This window comes from Heterocephalus glaber, unplaced genomic scaffold, assembly GCF_053883595.1.
Source record: "Heterocephalus glaber isolate CG9 unplaced genomic scaffold, H.glaber_assembly_v1.0 deba00001688, whole genome shotgun sequence".
NCBI classification, from domain to species: Eukaryota; Metazoa; Chordata; class Mammalia; order Rodentia; family Bathyergidae; genus Heterocephalus; species Heterocephalus glaber.
The window spans coordinates 2365094-2380593 of NW_028258413.1; the positions used below are offsets into that span (position 1 = coordinate 2365094).

Below are 15500 nucleotides of genomic sequence, written 5' to 3' on the forward strand. Positions count from 1 at the left end.
CTTGGTTCTCCTGGATTGCAACAAAGCAATCTCAGCAACATACCATAGAGGAGCCGCCCCAATGGGGCCTGGCCACGTGAACCATCCAGTCTGGGACCCGACCAACCTGAGGTCTGGGGTCCCATCCACTCTTCAGCTGACGTTTGCTGTGATTCTGGGAAACTTGCTTAACCTCGGCATCCTGACCTATAGAACGAGAAACCGAAAAAGCCTCTTTCCAGAAGGAAATGGAATTAATATGAGAAAATGAAAAAAAAGGAAACAAAGTCTTTGTAAATAGGGAAGGATGGAGGGGTTGCAGGGAGGGCAGGGGAAGGGGGAAAAATAAGAAGCAAGAGAGTATGTAAAGGTGCAAATTTCCAGTGATGAATGTCATTATATTGTAGACCTAAAATGTACCAATAAAAGGATATACACACACAAAAAAGCCTCTTTCCAGTTGTTGTTGGAATTAAGTAAGCACTGATTCAAAAGCTCCTAGCAAGCCTGGAAAGAAACCTTGCACTTCAATGTCCAGTGGCCCATTAACAAGAAAATTGGTGATATGGCCAAAGATACCATGTTGGACTTTCAGACAATTGTTTAAAAACAGAGATTCACAAACAAAAGATTGAAGGAAAAAAAGGATAAGGGCCAGGGATTTAGCTCAGTGGTTCCAGCGCCTGCCTTGCAAGCCCAAGGTCCCAAGTTCGATCCCTGGTACCAAAAAACAAACAAACAAACAAATAAAAGATGGAAAAAAAAGATGAAAGCTCTGTAATGAAAGTTGCATCTCATAGTCAGATACATTTCCTCCCTTATTACTCTTGTCAAAGGGCAAGCATACAATAATTTAAAGACCTTAGTTGGCTTTGTTTTCTATTCTAGAATCAGGGAACAACATTTCATTCCATAAAGGAGAATAAGCATTCCCATGATCCAAGCAGAAGAGATAGGCTTTATAGACAGAAAAGGCTGAAAAAAGCAAAAACAAAGAGCAGACTGGCCATTTCAAGTGCATTTCTTTGTAAAGTCAGGTCAGGGTGACCTTATAATAGAAAAATAACTGAGTGGCAAACATCAGGGTAGTTCAGGTTACATTTTTGTGTAAGGATTAAGGCAAAGGAAACTTTATTAGGAAGGAAACTCTATTTGGGAAATTTGACATCGAGTCAATCCTAGTGTCCAGGAAGTTCAGATAACTGCTGAGTTTCATCTTTATGCTTAAGCTTGACTGACTTTATTTTTATTTTTAGTTCCATCTTTTGAGGACCCATGCAGGAGTCTAGCTCCAAACCGTGGTCTCATAATACTTATCTAACGCTGTGTCAGGCACAGTCAGAATTATCTATTCACAGACCAATTAATTCTGACAAAATTTCTTTGTTGGCAACAAAAGGACCAAAGATCCTATATGAATATTTAAGAAACTAACTTGCTCGGGAGTTACATTCCATTTGCATATTTATTACTTCAATTCCTGAGAAGGTAACCCCAGACAGAACTGGCCTTTTCCTGGAGCGGTTAGGTTGGCTGGTCAGGGCTGTGCTTTCCCTGGCTCTTAGGCCACGAGGGAGCTGGTCCACAGCAGGGGCTCCAAGCTGTCTTCGAGCTCTGGGCAGAAACTGAAACCAAGGAAGATAAGTCGGCTTCTTCCTGGTCACGGCCTTACAGCAGAAGGCTCTGAATCTTTTCACTGGTTACGGGGTTCTCCCCTGTTTTTTATTACATAGGTTTGCAGTGCATCATAATTACATTCGTGTTGGGGAATTGGTAAATAATAATAATAATAATTGGTAAATGCACCTTGATCATTCTCACTGCCCCTTCCCCACACCTCCTCCTCATCTCCAGAAAGTACAGTGACACATCTGAGCTCCAGGGGACATCGAGGCCCCGTGTTTACAGCAGCGCAACTCACAACAGGGAATTTAGGGAAGCAGCCTATAAGCCCATCACTGATAAATGGAGAAATTCACGCACAGTGGAGTTCCACTCTGCCATGCAAGGACAAAGTTGAGTCATCTGTAGGGTAGATCTTGAGATCGTCATGTTAAGTGAAATAGATACCAAGGTTAAATATTGCATGCTTTCTCTTATATGTGAATCCCAAAATATAAACAATTTAAAGAGCAAAATAAAGAAGAAATGCTAGGAAACAGGCAGTGTTTTTAAAATAAAAGAATAAAGTAACCTTTAATGGCCCAGTCTCATCTGGATAATTTGGAGTAGGGGTCCAGTGAGGCCAGGTGTGCCGAGCACTGCCTTCAGCACTGCAAAGTCATAGCAGGTTATTTCCTTTCAGTGCCCACACAGCCCTCTAATGATTGTATTGTTGTCTCATTCTACAGAGTAGCACCCTGCTGTTTAATGTGAACTGACTTATGTGAGGCTAAATAACTGCTGATCAGCAAACCTGGAGTTTGAACACGGTTCTTTTTTATTTTATGTATTTGTGGCATTTACACACAATGGAGTACTACTCTGCCATAAAGATAAACTTGAGGCATTCATAGGTAAGAGGATGCACTTCGAGCAGTTTTTGCATTCGTTAATGTAAATGCATACTCTTTCCACTGTAGATGAATCACCTTCCATTAAATTGTTTCCATTATAATTTCAGAAATATATTCATAAAACACTGGAAGAAGTCCTCATAGGTTCCGCGGAGCTCTGGAGCGCTCCTCCTTAAGTGATTGGTTGCTGCACGTGTCACTCCAGTTCCCCGAGCCCACCATTGGCTGGTTTCCCTCAGAGAGCGTCACGCCGCCAAAGTGCGAGCTAGGCAGTGTTTGTCACCGACTGTTGTCCTGGACAATTTACGGAGGCCCTAGAATGGCGGCGGCGGCTGCGGAAGGGGCAGTTGTGACCGCGGGGAGTGAATCGGCGCCGCCAGCAACGGCGAGTCGCGTGAAGTGGAAGGAGGAGTTGAAGCGTCAGGTGAAGAGGACCCGGCCACCAGAGCAGCGGAGGACTGGGAGGACGTGTTCGAGGTGGAACGGATCCTGGACCTGAAGACCGACGCGGGAAGAATCCTGTATAAAGTTCGTTGGAAAGGATATACATCAGATGATGATACTTGGGAACCAGAGATTCATCTGGAGGACTGTAAAGAAGTTTTTCCTGAATTTAGGAAGAAAGTTGCAGGGAACAAAGCCAAAGCAGTCAAGAAGGATATTCAGAAGCTGTCCTTAAACAATGACAAATTTGAGGCACACTCTGATAGTGATCAGCAAAGTGAGCCAAAAGAAGATACTTCCCCAAGAAAGAAGAAGAAAAAATTAAGACAGAAAGAAGAGAAAAGCCCAGATGATCTGAAAAAGAAGAAAGCAAAGACTGGGAAGCTAAAAGATAAGTCCAAATCGGAGCTGGACAGCTCCTCTGAAAGTTTGGTTTTTGATTTAAGGACAAAGAAAAGAATTTTGGAAGCCAAAGAAGAATTTAAAAATGCCAAAAAGCCCAAAAAGGATGAAATAAAAGAAACTAAGGAATTAAAGAAAGTTAAAAAGGCTGAAATAAGAGATTTAAAGGCTAAAATAAGAGAAGATACCAAAGAAAACAGAAAAACAAGAAAAGAAAAATGTGTTGGATCTCAGCTAGAGTTTGAGTCAAGTGTACTTAATGATGCCCCTCTTCAGGAAGATAACACTTAAAATCTGACAACAGAAAAGAGAAACAAAAAATTAAAAGCCCAAAAGATGAAATAGGTGAGGATGCAGTGCAAGAGAAGCTTTCTGACAGACAGCTGGATGACCCTGGGAGTGCCGAGGAAGGTGCTGGCAGCAAGGCCAAGAGGAGGAAAAAAGCCGAGGAAGAGTGAAGAGCTGAAAGAGGGCACAAAGCTAGAAAACGAGAAAGCTTTTTCAGAGAGGAAAACTCTACCTAAAAAGCAAGGAATCGAGACAGAGGCAGGAATAACACAGAGTCAAATAAGCTGTGGCCACCGACATCTGTCCAATCACAGACGAGCTCCAGGTCAGCGGGGGAAGAGCGAGGCCTCCGCTCATCAGACTCAGCTGAGCAGGAGAAAGAGATAAAAAAAAAAATGAACCCAAAGAGGAATATCAGAAAAGGTGCGATTCAGAAAAGGAAGAAAAGGGCCAAAAAGAACCAAAGGGATTAAAGGCATTTAAGGAAATCAGAAATGCATTTGATTTATTTTTAAAAACTACAGAAGAGAAAAATGATGCTCCTGAGAATAATTGGAAAAAAGAAGAAATACTGGATTGTAAAACTGCTGAAGACCAGAAAACCAAGGAAAACAAGTGCTCATGTAAAGAAAGGAGAACTACAAGAGACGAAACTGATACTTGGGTGCACATTGCCGCAGAAGACGAGCAGGAGGGTTTGGACAGTGTGTGTCCAACAGATGAGAGTTTGGGTGAGTTTGTTTGATACTGCTTTGCAGAATGCTTTCAGAGTAGTGCATCATATTGGTTATTCTTATCTGCCACTATAATTCTGATCAGAAAATAACAGATTTTATTTGGATTTCCTGAATAAAAACTTTATATTGACAAAAAAAAAAAACCACTGGAAGAAATACAGCACCACAAATCATACTAGCCACCAGGAAGGAGACATCTCATGTCCCTGGCACTCAAATCTTTTTTCTCCCAAATAAGACAGGAAATGCAAGGACAGCTGCTGTTATGATTTAGAGCTAAAGTGTTTCCCAAAGTCCCTTCTGCTCAAGGTGGGGCTTTTGGAAGGTGATTGGATCATGGGGTGCCATGCTCATCGGTGGATGAATCCAATGTGAGCTCATAGCCGAAAGTGCTGTTTAGACGTGGGGCTGGGTTGGAAGGGGTGGTTTGCTGGGAGCCTGACCTGGGCGGGAGGATCCTCACCCTTACCTCCTCCTCAGCCTCTGTCTCCTCCCTCGCTGGTGTGACATGAGCGGGCTTCCTCTCCTCCACACCCTTCCACCATGCAGTTTCAGCCTTGGAGCCAGCCATCCATGGACTGAGCCCACTGAAACCGTGAGCCTAAATAAACTTCTCCCCCTTAAATTGCAGGGGTTGGGTATTTTGTCCCACCAGGAGAGCTGGCTAATCAAAATTCCTTAAACATTTTTTTCTCCCATACATGATTTTTTAAAAAATTTTCATGTTCTGGGCAATTATCCAAGTCATTTACTAGAGGCAAAGAATAAGCCAAATTCACCGAGGACTTGAAACATATCATATTAAAGCTGAAAGAGATCCTAAAATTGCCTAACTTGATTCTTTTATTTTCAGTTGAGGATTCTGCAGAAAAATTATATCATTTCTCAAGCTGACAAAGAAAGCCCAGTCTGAGAACCCAGAGAGTACATAGTCCTTATGAAATTTATTTCTAAGAGTTCATCTTATTCATTGGTATTGTCACTGTGACCTTTGTATTTTCTGTTGTGGAAGCTTTTTCTTCTATCATAATTGGCCTGTTAGAGTTTATTTTCCGGTGTCCATTTTTGCAAGAGTTATGAAAAAGCATTAAGTGCCTGACCGAGCAAGAGCAAAAGCCTGGGTCCTGGCCTACTGCAAACAACCACACAGCGCCCCCACCAGCACCTCTCCGCCAACCACCGCCCAGCCTCACCCTGGCCTTCCCGGCTTGCTATGCTCTATGTATTTATTCCCTTCTTTTATACTTCAGTTTGAGTTTGTTCACTTTTCTACCACTCCCACCTGGGGAATTGCTCCACATCCTAAGGCATCTCACTTACCTTCTCCGCCCTCCCCAGTACCCCCCTTCCTTCCTCAAAGTCTGCTCGCCCCATCCACCACCATCTCTTCTTTATTCTGCTCTTTAAATTATTTAGACTCTGAGTTTCTCATATAAGAAAAAGTGCCCATTTATCCTTTTGTGTCTTCTGCTTTATTTTACTTAACATTATGGTCTCGAGGTGAATCTCTTCCTACAAACGACTGAGATTTAGCCTTCCGTGTGGCATTTTCTTTATCTACTTGTCTGCTTCTGTAATTTCGCAATTGAGAATTGTACTGCTATTAAACGTGGGCATGCAGGGACCACAGTGATTGTCCTGTATTTTCTGAAACTGTGTGTGTTCAGAAATAAACTATTTACATTAACAATAGTAACTTCTGAGTGTTTTACTTTTCCATTTGTTTCTCTTCTTCCTCCGTGCCCTCTCACTGCTGTGTTCCAGTAATAACTGACTTTTTTTCTCTCTAGGGACCTTTCCCCAACAGAATTGGATCTTCGGCTTCAAATTTCAGAACTTTCACCCTTCACCTCAATGAGCAGATGCTATTTATGCAGATTTCTAATCTCTTCTCCTTAATCACATCATCTTAATTGCTTATGTACTTGGACATTGTTCTTTGAAGTCACAATTTTAAAGTTGCTAAACATTTACTAGGATAAAACCAAGGTCAGCTAAAGATAAACTGTAGAGATAGCAGTTTCGGGAAGAGGCCTTCAGGAGAAGAGCCCCAGGCATGGATGACCCAGATCCGGGGGAGAGAGCTGGGTTTGTATCTTGCCTGAGGCACTGCTGCCTGAGCCCTTTCTCTTGCTTTGGCCTGATCTAATTATGGATAAGGACTGACTTCTCTAGGCCGTAAAGACAGAACATGCAGCGACTCCCCACAGAGGATGTGATCATCACCACAAATGCACACAGGACAAAATTATTCTTTTTCTCCTTCCTCCTCCTCCTCTTCTTCCTCCTCTTCTTCCTCCTCCTCCTCCTCCTGCTCCTTCTCTTCCTCCTCCTTCTTCTTTCCAGTACTGGGCATGAAGCCCTGGGCCCAGTACATGCTAGGCAACTGCCCTACCCAGCCAGCCCTTTTCATTTTCCACTTTGAGACAGGATCTCACCATGATGGTCAGGCTGGCCTTGAATTCCCAATCCTCCTGCCTCAGCCTTCTGAGTAGATGAGATTGCAGGTGTGTATCCCCATGCCTGCCCAGAGATATTTCTTAATTGTGATTCTAGACATGGCACTACTCTCTTGTTGAAAATTCTTTATGACTTTACAGTCCAGGATAAGAGTCAGATGTCTTGGTTTAGCGCATGAGTGCCTTTGTGGCTTTGCTCTTACCTATTTTTCTAATTTTATCCTCCCTACATATAGCTTAGTTGTTTCAGGTGTTTTCATTTTTTGTGTATGTTTTGTTTTTTATACCGGGGATTGAACACAGGGAGCCTTGAGCTACATCCCCAACACTTTTTAAAAAATTTTATTTTGAGACAGAATCTCACTAAATTAGCAAGCTTGTCTCGAACTCGGGACCCTCCTGCTTCAGCCTCCATGGTAGCTGAGATTTCAGGCTCGCACCAGCAGCCCCGTCTCCATATCCATGCTCTTACGCACACCCTCAGTCTGACCTCACTGAATGCCCTATTTCTCCCTACACAGGCCATGCAGCTAACCACCTCCCTGATGTTGAGATTCCGAGGAAATACCTTTCCTTCTCTCCCAGCATCTCTTGTCCTTCAAACCCCCCAGGCACCGCTTCAGAGAAGGCCCCTTGTGGCCGACCTGTGTGCTCCTGAGTCCCCCTCCTGCACCTGCATGGATGAGTCACCCTGCTCAGCCACTCGGCCCTCCTGGATTTACCGCCGTGTCGCTCAGTGTTCACTCGAGAACAGACATGACACACAGATAGTGAGAATACAGGACTAGCTCCCAGAGGCCAGCCCCAGAGTCAATGAGGACCAGTGCAGAGGGTCCGCCTGCACTCAGGAGAACCAAGGGGCCGGACAAAGGCCGGCAGCTCATGGCAGCGTCCCTGAGTCCTATCAGGAGGCCGAAGGGTCCATGAGGGAGGCTGAAGAGTCTACGCCGAAGGAACCCTAAGGATCTGGCCAGAAGCCAGGAGCTGTCGTTGGAGGAGAAGACCGGAGCTCCCGCGGAGGAGCGGAGGCAGACCCATCCCCTTCTTTCCCCTTCAGACCATCCAGGCCATGAGCCGCCCTGGGGCGCGGAAATGCTGAGCCGACGTCATTGAGCTTCTCTCCCTCACGCTGACAGTCAGTCCATGGCCCCCTCCTTCCAGGAAGAGCTCCAGAAGGGTAGGAGCCATTTCTTCTCTTTCGAAGCCCCAGAGCCAACGGTGTCTGGCATAGAGTAGGTGCGAATACAAGTCTGGGAAGGTCCGAGTCTGGAACTTCCAATTCAGTTTCCTGGGTCTCAGTCTTCACAGCCCACAGTGGCGTCCTCTGAGGACAACTCAGTCACAACCCCTCAGCCACGCACCCAGTTTCGACGCTTCGCAAACACCTACAGAGCAAAGGACTCAGCTCTGCACAGTTCTGGGACAGAGGAAGCTGCTTTTTAAACTCTGAGTTACATTTAAAATAAGAGAGGTCTTGCCTAGGAACAGAAACAACCCGAGCAAAACACTGTCCCTTTTCACATTTCTGGTAGACGTCACTGAGTGGAGCCCTGTCTTCCTGTGGTCTCAGAACTCTTCTTATGTGAACCCACGAGACAGCCACTACTAGCCAGTCACAGTTTACCATGCCTAACCTAGACAAAATGGCATACAGGGTGTAATTGAAAAAAATGTGATTATTTAGATTTTTTTTAAAGTATTGCAGTAAAAGATACATTCTTATAAATCCTCCCCCTTGCTTTGAACACACTCATCCCATCTCCTGGCCACTTCCTGCAGCAGCTCTGGAGTCCTCTTCCCTGAGGGTCTTTAATTGCACTGTCCTGGCTGCCTCAGTGTCCTGAATTGACTCAAAATGTTGACTTTTCACGGTCATTATGACTTTAGGAAAGAGCTAAAGTCCTATGACTTTAGGTGCCAGATGCTATGGATAAGGAGGATGAGGATACAGAGTCATATTTTTATGAGCTGCCTTTCCCTTGGATGGCACTCAGCAGCAGCATTCGTGGTATTTTTTTCAATCACACCATCAGGAAAAGGACTAGAGCTGCTTCAGAAAGTGGCAAGAATGATGGGGTAAATGTGTTGGAAGGAAGGGAGAGCATTCTGAGGAGGATTCATAGCAACGTGTCTTTGCTGTCATCAATGTTCTTTAACTTAAACATTTGCCGTATATTTTGATCACACCTCGTATGTGACATAGACAAGTATAACTACCACAGGGGGACAGGGAGCACTGGCAAGTGAGTCCCTCTGGGCTGGGGGTGTCCAGTGCCCTGTATGAGCAGAATCCCCCCCGTGACCTCCGCAGACTGCTGCTCCCCGCTCCAGGGTCTCAGATGCAGGCAGTGGCACAGACCAGAGCTGACTGAATTAGAATCTTTCTACCACTTTAAGACTCAACAACAGAGAGTGCGGGTAGCCCCTGCCCAGTGGTCAAAATCAAGAGAGAGGGGCCCAGGAGCTGCTGAGGGACTGGCCTGCACCTCGGGGGCATCTTTGAGAGATGAGAAGCAGCTTGGGGAGGTCACCAGTGACCAGGACCCACAGCACAGTCACACAGACCACCCTGCTCTTTCCACGAGCAATGGCGTGGCCTCTCCAGTCCTGCCTCTGTTTACCTTATGCGGATTCAAGTTGGCTTTCTGTGTCAGTGTCTTTCATGTAGTAGCATTGCTAGGCTAACGGGAATACCAATAAAATGTTGCCACATACTCGAAAGCTGCCCCCAGATCAAGTATGAGAATCATTGATCTCAAGTCCCCTTGACAATATTAAATGTTATTTCTCTTTTATGTCTTTGATGGTATGATGGATGTAAAATTGTATCTCGGTTGTTTTTATTTGCATGTCTTTGGTGCTAAAGGTGGTTAAGACTGTCTCAAGGACTAACTAACCATTTGTATGATTCTGTGAGTTGCCCAAACATGTCTTTTATTTGCTTGCTCACTTTTAAAACATATGGTTGAAGACAGAGGAATAAATGTACAACTAATTAACTCTGAAACTGTTATAGATAGATGGGCTAGGTAGAAATGTTACAGGCAGTCAGACAGGGCCAGGTCCTCGAGAAGACAAAGGTGAAACACACCACAGCTACACCGGAGACGTCTGCTGAAAACCAGGCCTTGAGACAAAGACAAGATGAGCAGACCTACAATCTTCCTCAAAGAACAAACACTGGGCCTACTGAAGTCAAGACAGACATCAGTCACCCCGGTGGTGACCAGAGACCTCTGGATCCACCACTTCCTAGGAGAATCTCTGTTCTTTCTACCCACACTTGTTACGTGACCTATTTCCCAACTGGACCACCATTACCTAAGTGACTCTACTTGCAACCCTATTTGATGATCACGGCTGTGGCCCACGTTGTACCCGCGTGGGTTTCACTCTATAAAACTCCTCTGTAAAGTGGGGTCCTTGGCTGCCCACTCGGGACCCCTCCCACCCCTCAGGAGCTTGCCTATCAATAAAATCTTCCTACTCTGAACCTCTGTTGTTCCAAGGACTCACTCTTCCATTTCTAGAGAACAGGAACTCGGGGTATCATACAGGTAACAGGTTGGGAGATACAATGTTTCACATTTCACCTCCGGTGTTATTTCCTGTAACAAAACTATACTATTGAACCTATGAGAACTGATTCCCACTACAGAGCTTTGACCATGTTTGTATGACATGGTGATACACTGAATACCACTGAATTGCTCACATAAAAATGGTTAATTGTATGTTGTGTAAATTTCACTTGAGTTTGTTTTTTAAGCCAGGATTTTATTTGCAGCACCTGTGCATCTTTCAATGGATTATTTTCCAACTTCAAAGATACAAAAAATGTATGATGTTCTATCACATTTCAAAATGAGATAGAGAAAAGCAGTTATCACTTCATTACTTTAATATGTTACTAACAAACTGAGTCTGAACTTAAACAATAATGTTATTATAAAAGTGGAGTGGTACATGAAAAAGTTCTAACAGTAATGTGAGTTCACACATTTGTTGCCACTCTTAGTCACACTCCCTAGAGATAAGTACTATTTTTAACAGTTTGGGAAATAACTTACAGGTCTTCAGAGAATATGCATCACCACACAATCCTGTCTTTTGCTTTTTTCAACAATTAATTAACATTAGCTCTTGAAGAACTTTCATAAGAAAAAATTTATCTTGCTCATAAATCCACCAATAGCATAAGGTTCCAATTTATAGCCATACTATGTTCTTTCATCTTCCCTCCACTCCATACCCACCACTTCTCTTCCCCAGCTGGCCCTCTATTCTCACCTTCACAAGGCATTTGTAGGTCTAAGCAGTAGCAATAGTTGTCGAACTTTAGAGGGTCTAAGAATTGCCTGTGGAGCTAGTAAAAGTTATGATTCATGAGCCTCACTCCCGGGAAAATCTGATTTAGTGTGTCTGTAGTGGGTTCAATAATTCCCACTTTTAAATAACTGTCAGGTTATTCTGATGCAAGTGGTTCCTAACCCTACTTTCAGAGAAACTGAAACCAAACACAGAACCCCGTTCAATGCCATAAACAATTGTTGAGTTGTCGCTGTGTTTCAAAATCTGTGCAAGTGCTGGGAGTACAAACTTTACTCAAACACAGCCAATTCCCCAACCAGGGAGAAGGCAGGAGCTGGCCAGTGCCACAACCAAGGGAACACAGGCAGAAAATATCTGCCTGGCGTGGAACTGGGGAGGCTTCCCGGAAAGAGGAGGAGAAGGCCAAGCAGACGGTGGTGGGTTAACAAGGCTTCCTGAGAGGATGGGGCGTGAGCAGGTGTGGAGCTGAAGTGACATCACGAGAACCATCATGAAAGTGAGAGAGAGCAGCCTCACCAGAGATGTGTGCTGAAAACACAAACACAAACCAACACCCCACCCCACCCCGCCAAAAACCATCACATCCCTGAGTGTGCCAGGTAAGGAGTTGGCCTTTACCTGTCAGTGAGGGAAACTGAGTCATTGTGGCCACTGTGTTAAAGACAGATTCAAAGGACCCTAAAGCTGGAGGTGCCAGGGACTCATCTAGGCTACCACAAAATGATGACTGCTTAAAAAGAAATATACAAAAATAGTAGAAGAAAATACAAAAGGCTCTTGTTATAATTTTAGGTAGGGGCAACACTTTTTAAGATTTTTATACTTAAAAAGAGGTCAAAAAAGAAAAGAATGATAAATTAGACAACATAAAATAGCTCTATGTGTTTTAAAAATTGTAAAAGGCCAAAATACAAGCAACAAGCTGAAGATATTTAGAGCCCTTATCACAAAGGCCAATTTCCTCACTATGTGAAGATTCCTGTGAACCAGTGAGAATACACCAGAGATCCAGTATGAAAATGTTCAAAGAACACGAGTAGACAGCTCACAAAAAAACCTGCAAATAGCTTTGAAATACCAAAAAAGATTCCTAATCTCAGTCATTTTTACAGCCAATGCAAAATGAGCCATAATGAAATGCCATTTTTGACCTATCAAATTATGTTACACTTGAACTTTTTAAGGGAAAAAAATGTCCAAATACAAGAAATTAAAGGGCAGAAACCACTAAAATGTTCGTAATGCAGAAAGATAAAAAGCCCAAATGCAACAAGGCCAAGAGGAACATGCGACCGCTGTGTGACTGGTGGGAAAATATCTCCAGAATGAGCTGGAGTTAACTGCTAAGGTTGAAAACCAGTTCTCTCAGTAGGATTCCATTCACATAAAAATGTTTCTAATTAGCTCCACAAAATCCAAACCGTTTTACAATCTGATATGGTTACGAAAACAAAAACAGACAAAAGCTTCCTCTGGGGTTTTAAACTGTGCGTAAGAGAAATGCGATCCACTCCAGTTCGGTTCGCATGTAGGTGAAGGTCAGTCCTCCCCGGGAGGACAGCTGGTAATTCCACCTCTCGGACGGAACCTTCCTTTTCCTATCTGTGTAAGGTGGCGACACTGACCCTTTCCAGGGTTTGGGGGAACTGAAAGGACAGCAGGGAAAGCACCTTGGCATGGTGGCTGGCGCAGAATCTGTTTCATCAGCACCGATTCTCTTGGGCTGTGTCCTCCTCCCAGTTTGTCCCCTCCCGGTCTCCCGGACGCCCTGGGGCCTGCGGTGGTGGAGGGTGAGTCATCACCGCGAGGAGCAGCAGGAGCTCCCCAGCAGACCTAAAGCTGCGAATGTGAAGTGGCTTGGGCCACGGCACAGCCTGCCATAAAGCAGGGATACAGGGAACTGCAGCTTCAGCTGGAGAGAAGGGAAGGGGCCGCGGCTTGGTGAGGAAGAAGCACCGGCAGGCGGGCATAGCCCGGGGCAGCCATGGGGACTGGCAGGAAATAGTCACATCTGCAGCTCATTTTGCAAAAGTTCCCTTCCCTGGTAGGAGGAGCGTGGGATTGAGGAGTCCGTACTCCAAACCAGAGCAAGAGCAGCGATGGCCAATGCAGAATCAAAGAAATCAGAAAATCCTAGCCACGTGCAAGCAGCTCGGAGGACAGTGGCTGGAAGGAACCGCAGATCGCCTCTCGCAGGGCTCTGGGGATGGGCCTGCAGCTGGCCAGCTCTGTTTCCCAGCCAGCAGAGCTGCTGGGAGAGGCCCGGCGTGCACAGGAAGCTGGGCAGAGGCGTGTGCGGAAGAGGCGAGGGCCTCTCTACGGCTGCTTGGGGACAGGAGCAGAGAAGGGCTGTAACTTCTTGCATCTAGGGGGAAAGCTCAGGCCCCGTAACTGGGAAAGAGCTCCAAGCATCATTGGCAAGAATCTGTCAGAAAATCAGATGAGTTGATAGAACTTCGAGGACTAGGAAGAAATAAAACTGCTTTCAAAGCGCTGTGGCCAAGCCCAAATTAGAGGCAGAATGAGCTGCTTGGTTTCACCCTTTGGCCCTTTTCTCCCTCCTTTCCTCCACCAGGGAATTCTCACCCCTAGTGTGCCTTACATACTGGCTCCTCCTAGGCTCCAGCCAAGCCTGTGGCCCCTGCCCGCCTCAGCAGTCGCCCCGTCTCCTGGACTCAGGTTCTGAGGTGAAATGTGTTTTCATGGATGCTCAACCTCACACATGACTACAGAGTGCAAATCAGAACAGGAAGCCCTTGGTGACCTATTAGATGGCCAAAGATTAATGGCATGGAGGAAGACAGCAGTGCCATGTGTCTTTCCCAAAAGTACACTTTCTTTTTTTTAAAATTAATTTTATTGGTACATTTTAGGTGTATAATATAATGACATTCATCATTGGAAATTTGCACCTTTACATAGTCTCTCTTGTACGTTTTCAAACAAACTCCATGGAGAGAAATTTGGAAATATTTCACACGATATTTGCAATCCCATTTCTTTGTTTCTTTGTTTGTTTTTGTTTGGGGTGGGGTTTTTTTTGGTACCAGGGATGGAACTCGGGACTCGAGCTTGCCAGGCAGGCGCTGTGCTGTTAAGCTACATCCCCGGCCCTGCACTCCCATTTCTAAAAAAATTTCTGCCAAGTTTTTAATAAATGAAAGCCCAAAGTTTTGTAGACATTTAAACTGCAGCATTGCTTGTAACCTCATACACACACATCCAGGAGGCAGCCTGACTGTCCACTGACAAAGAGCTAGCTAGCTAAAACATGGCATAATGTGAAATCATGAAAAAGAATGAAATGTATTTTCATGTGCTAATAAGGAAAGTTCTCCAAGAGAGTTTGAGAAAAAATAAATAAAAATTGACTATTCAGTGAAGTATATTTCCATTTGGTTCAAATATATATGTATGTTTATGGATAGAAACTCTCAGAAAGAATGAGCATTACCATAGTATAATTGCATTTATAGTAGGCACAGAAATTCCTTGGAAGGATAAAGAAGAAACTATTCACAGTCATTTCATTTAGAGAAGCAAGACTACGTCAAGAAGGAATGAAGTAAGCTTAGTTTTAACCATATCAGTCTATATTGTTGAACATTTCTTCATCTTTTGCACATGTTGCTTTTATTATTAAAAGTACTTACACTGAAAATGTGCATACATTTATTGGTCATTTATATTTTCTCTGGTCGGTGGATTTTTTAATTATTAGAGTTTCATTTTTATTTCACATTTCTCTATCACACTCATGAAATTACCTGTTTGTCTTTGATTTTCTTCAGTGTCTGTCGAAGACTGAACGCAGTACTTGGTGAATGCAAAGCACATGCTCTGGCCACATCCCCAGTCCCTTGCTTTTGACACTTTGTGGTCTACACACACACACACCACATCCACACACACACATGAATATAAAATAAGTGCACCACTCAGTGAGCGCCATCAGGGCCACAATACCAGACTCAGACCAGGAACCAGCACTGCCGCATCCCAGATGGCGCAGAATCCACCAGACCTTCCTTTTGGCAGCCTTTCAATCCCTACCTTCATTACCGACTTCTAATTTTATTTATAATTTTTGTGAGGAAGTTTCCCATGCTTTAATGCACAAACCTATTGCTCTATTCCTTTGCAGTTTTTACAGGGCTCTCTTTGCAGGTAAAGTCTTTGCCTGTACAGTAAATGGCTGTTCTGTCCTATTTTGCTAGGAAGGTTTGATTTCTCCACATCACTCTTAGAATTTACTTCAGTGTGAGACAAGCATGAGGATTTCGCTTTTTAAATTTTGTTTTTATTTTTGCCAAATAGCCAACTTCCCAAGGTCTCTTTTTCCT

General features: G+C 44.3%; 1 pseudogene; it reads left to right on the forward strand.

The window, feature by feature from the left end:
• The first annotated feature begins 2814 nt into the window (after positions 1–2814).
• LOC101709257 (M-phase phosphoprotein 8 pseudogene) lies at positions 2815–6131 on the forward strand (annotated as a pseudogene).
• Positions 6132–15500: the final 9369 nt, after the last annotated feature.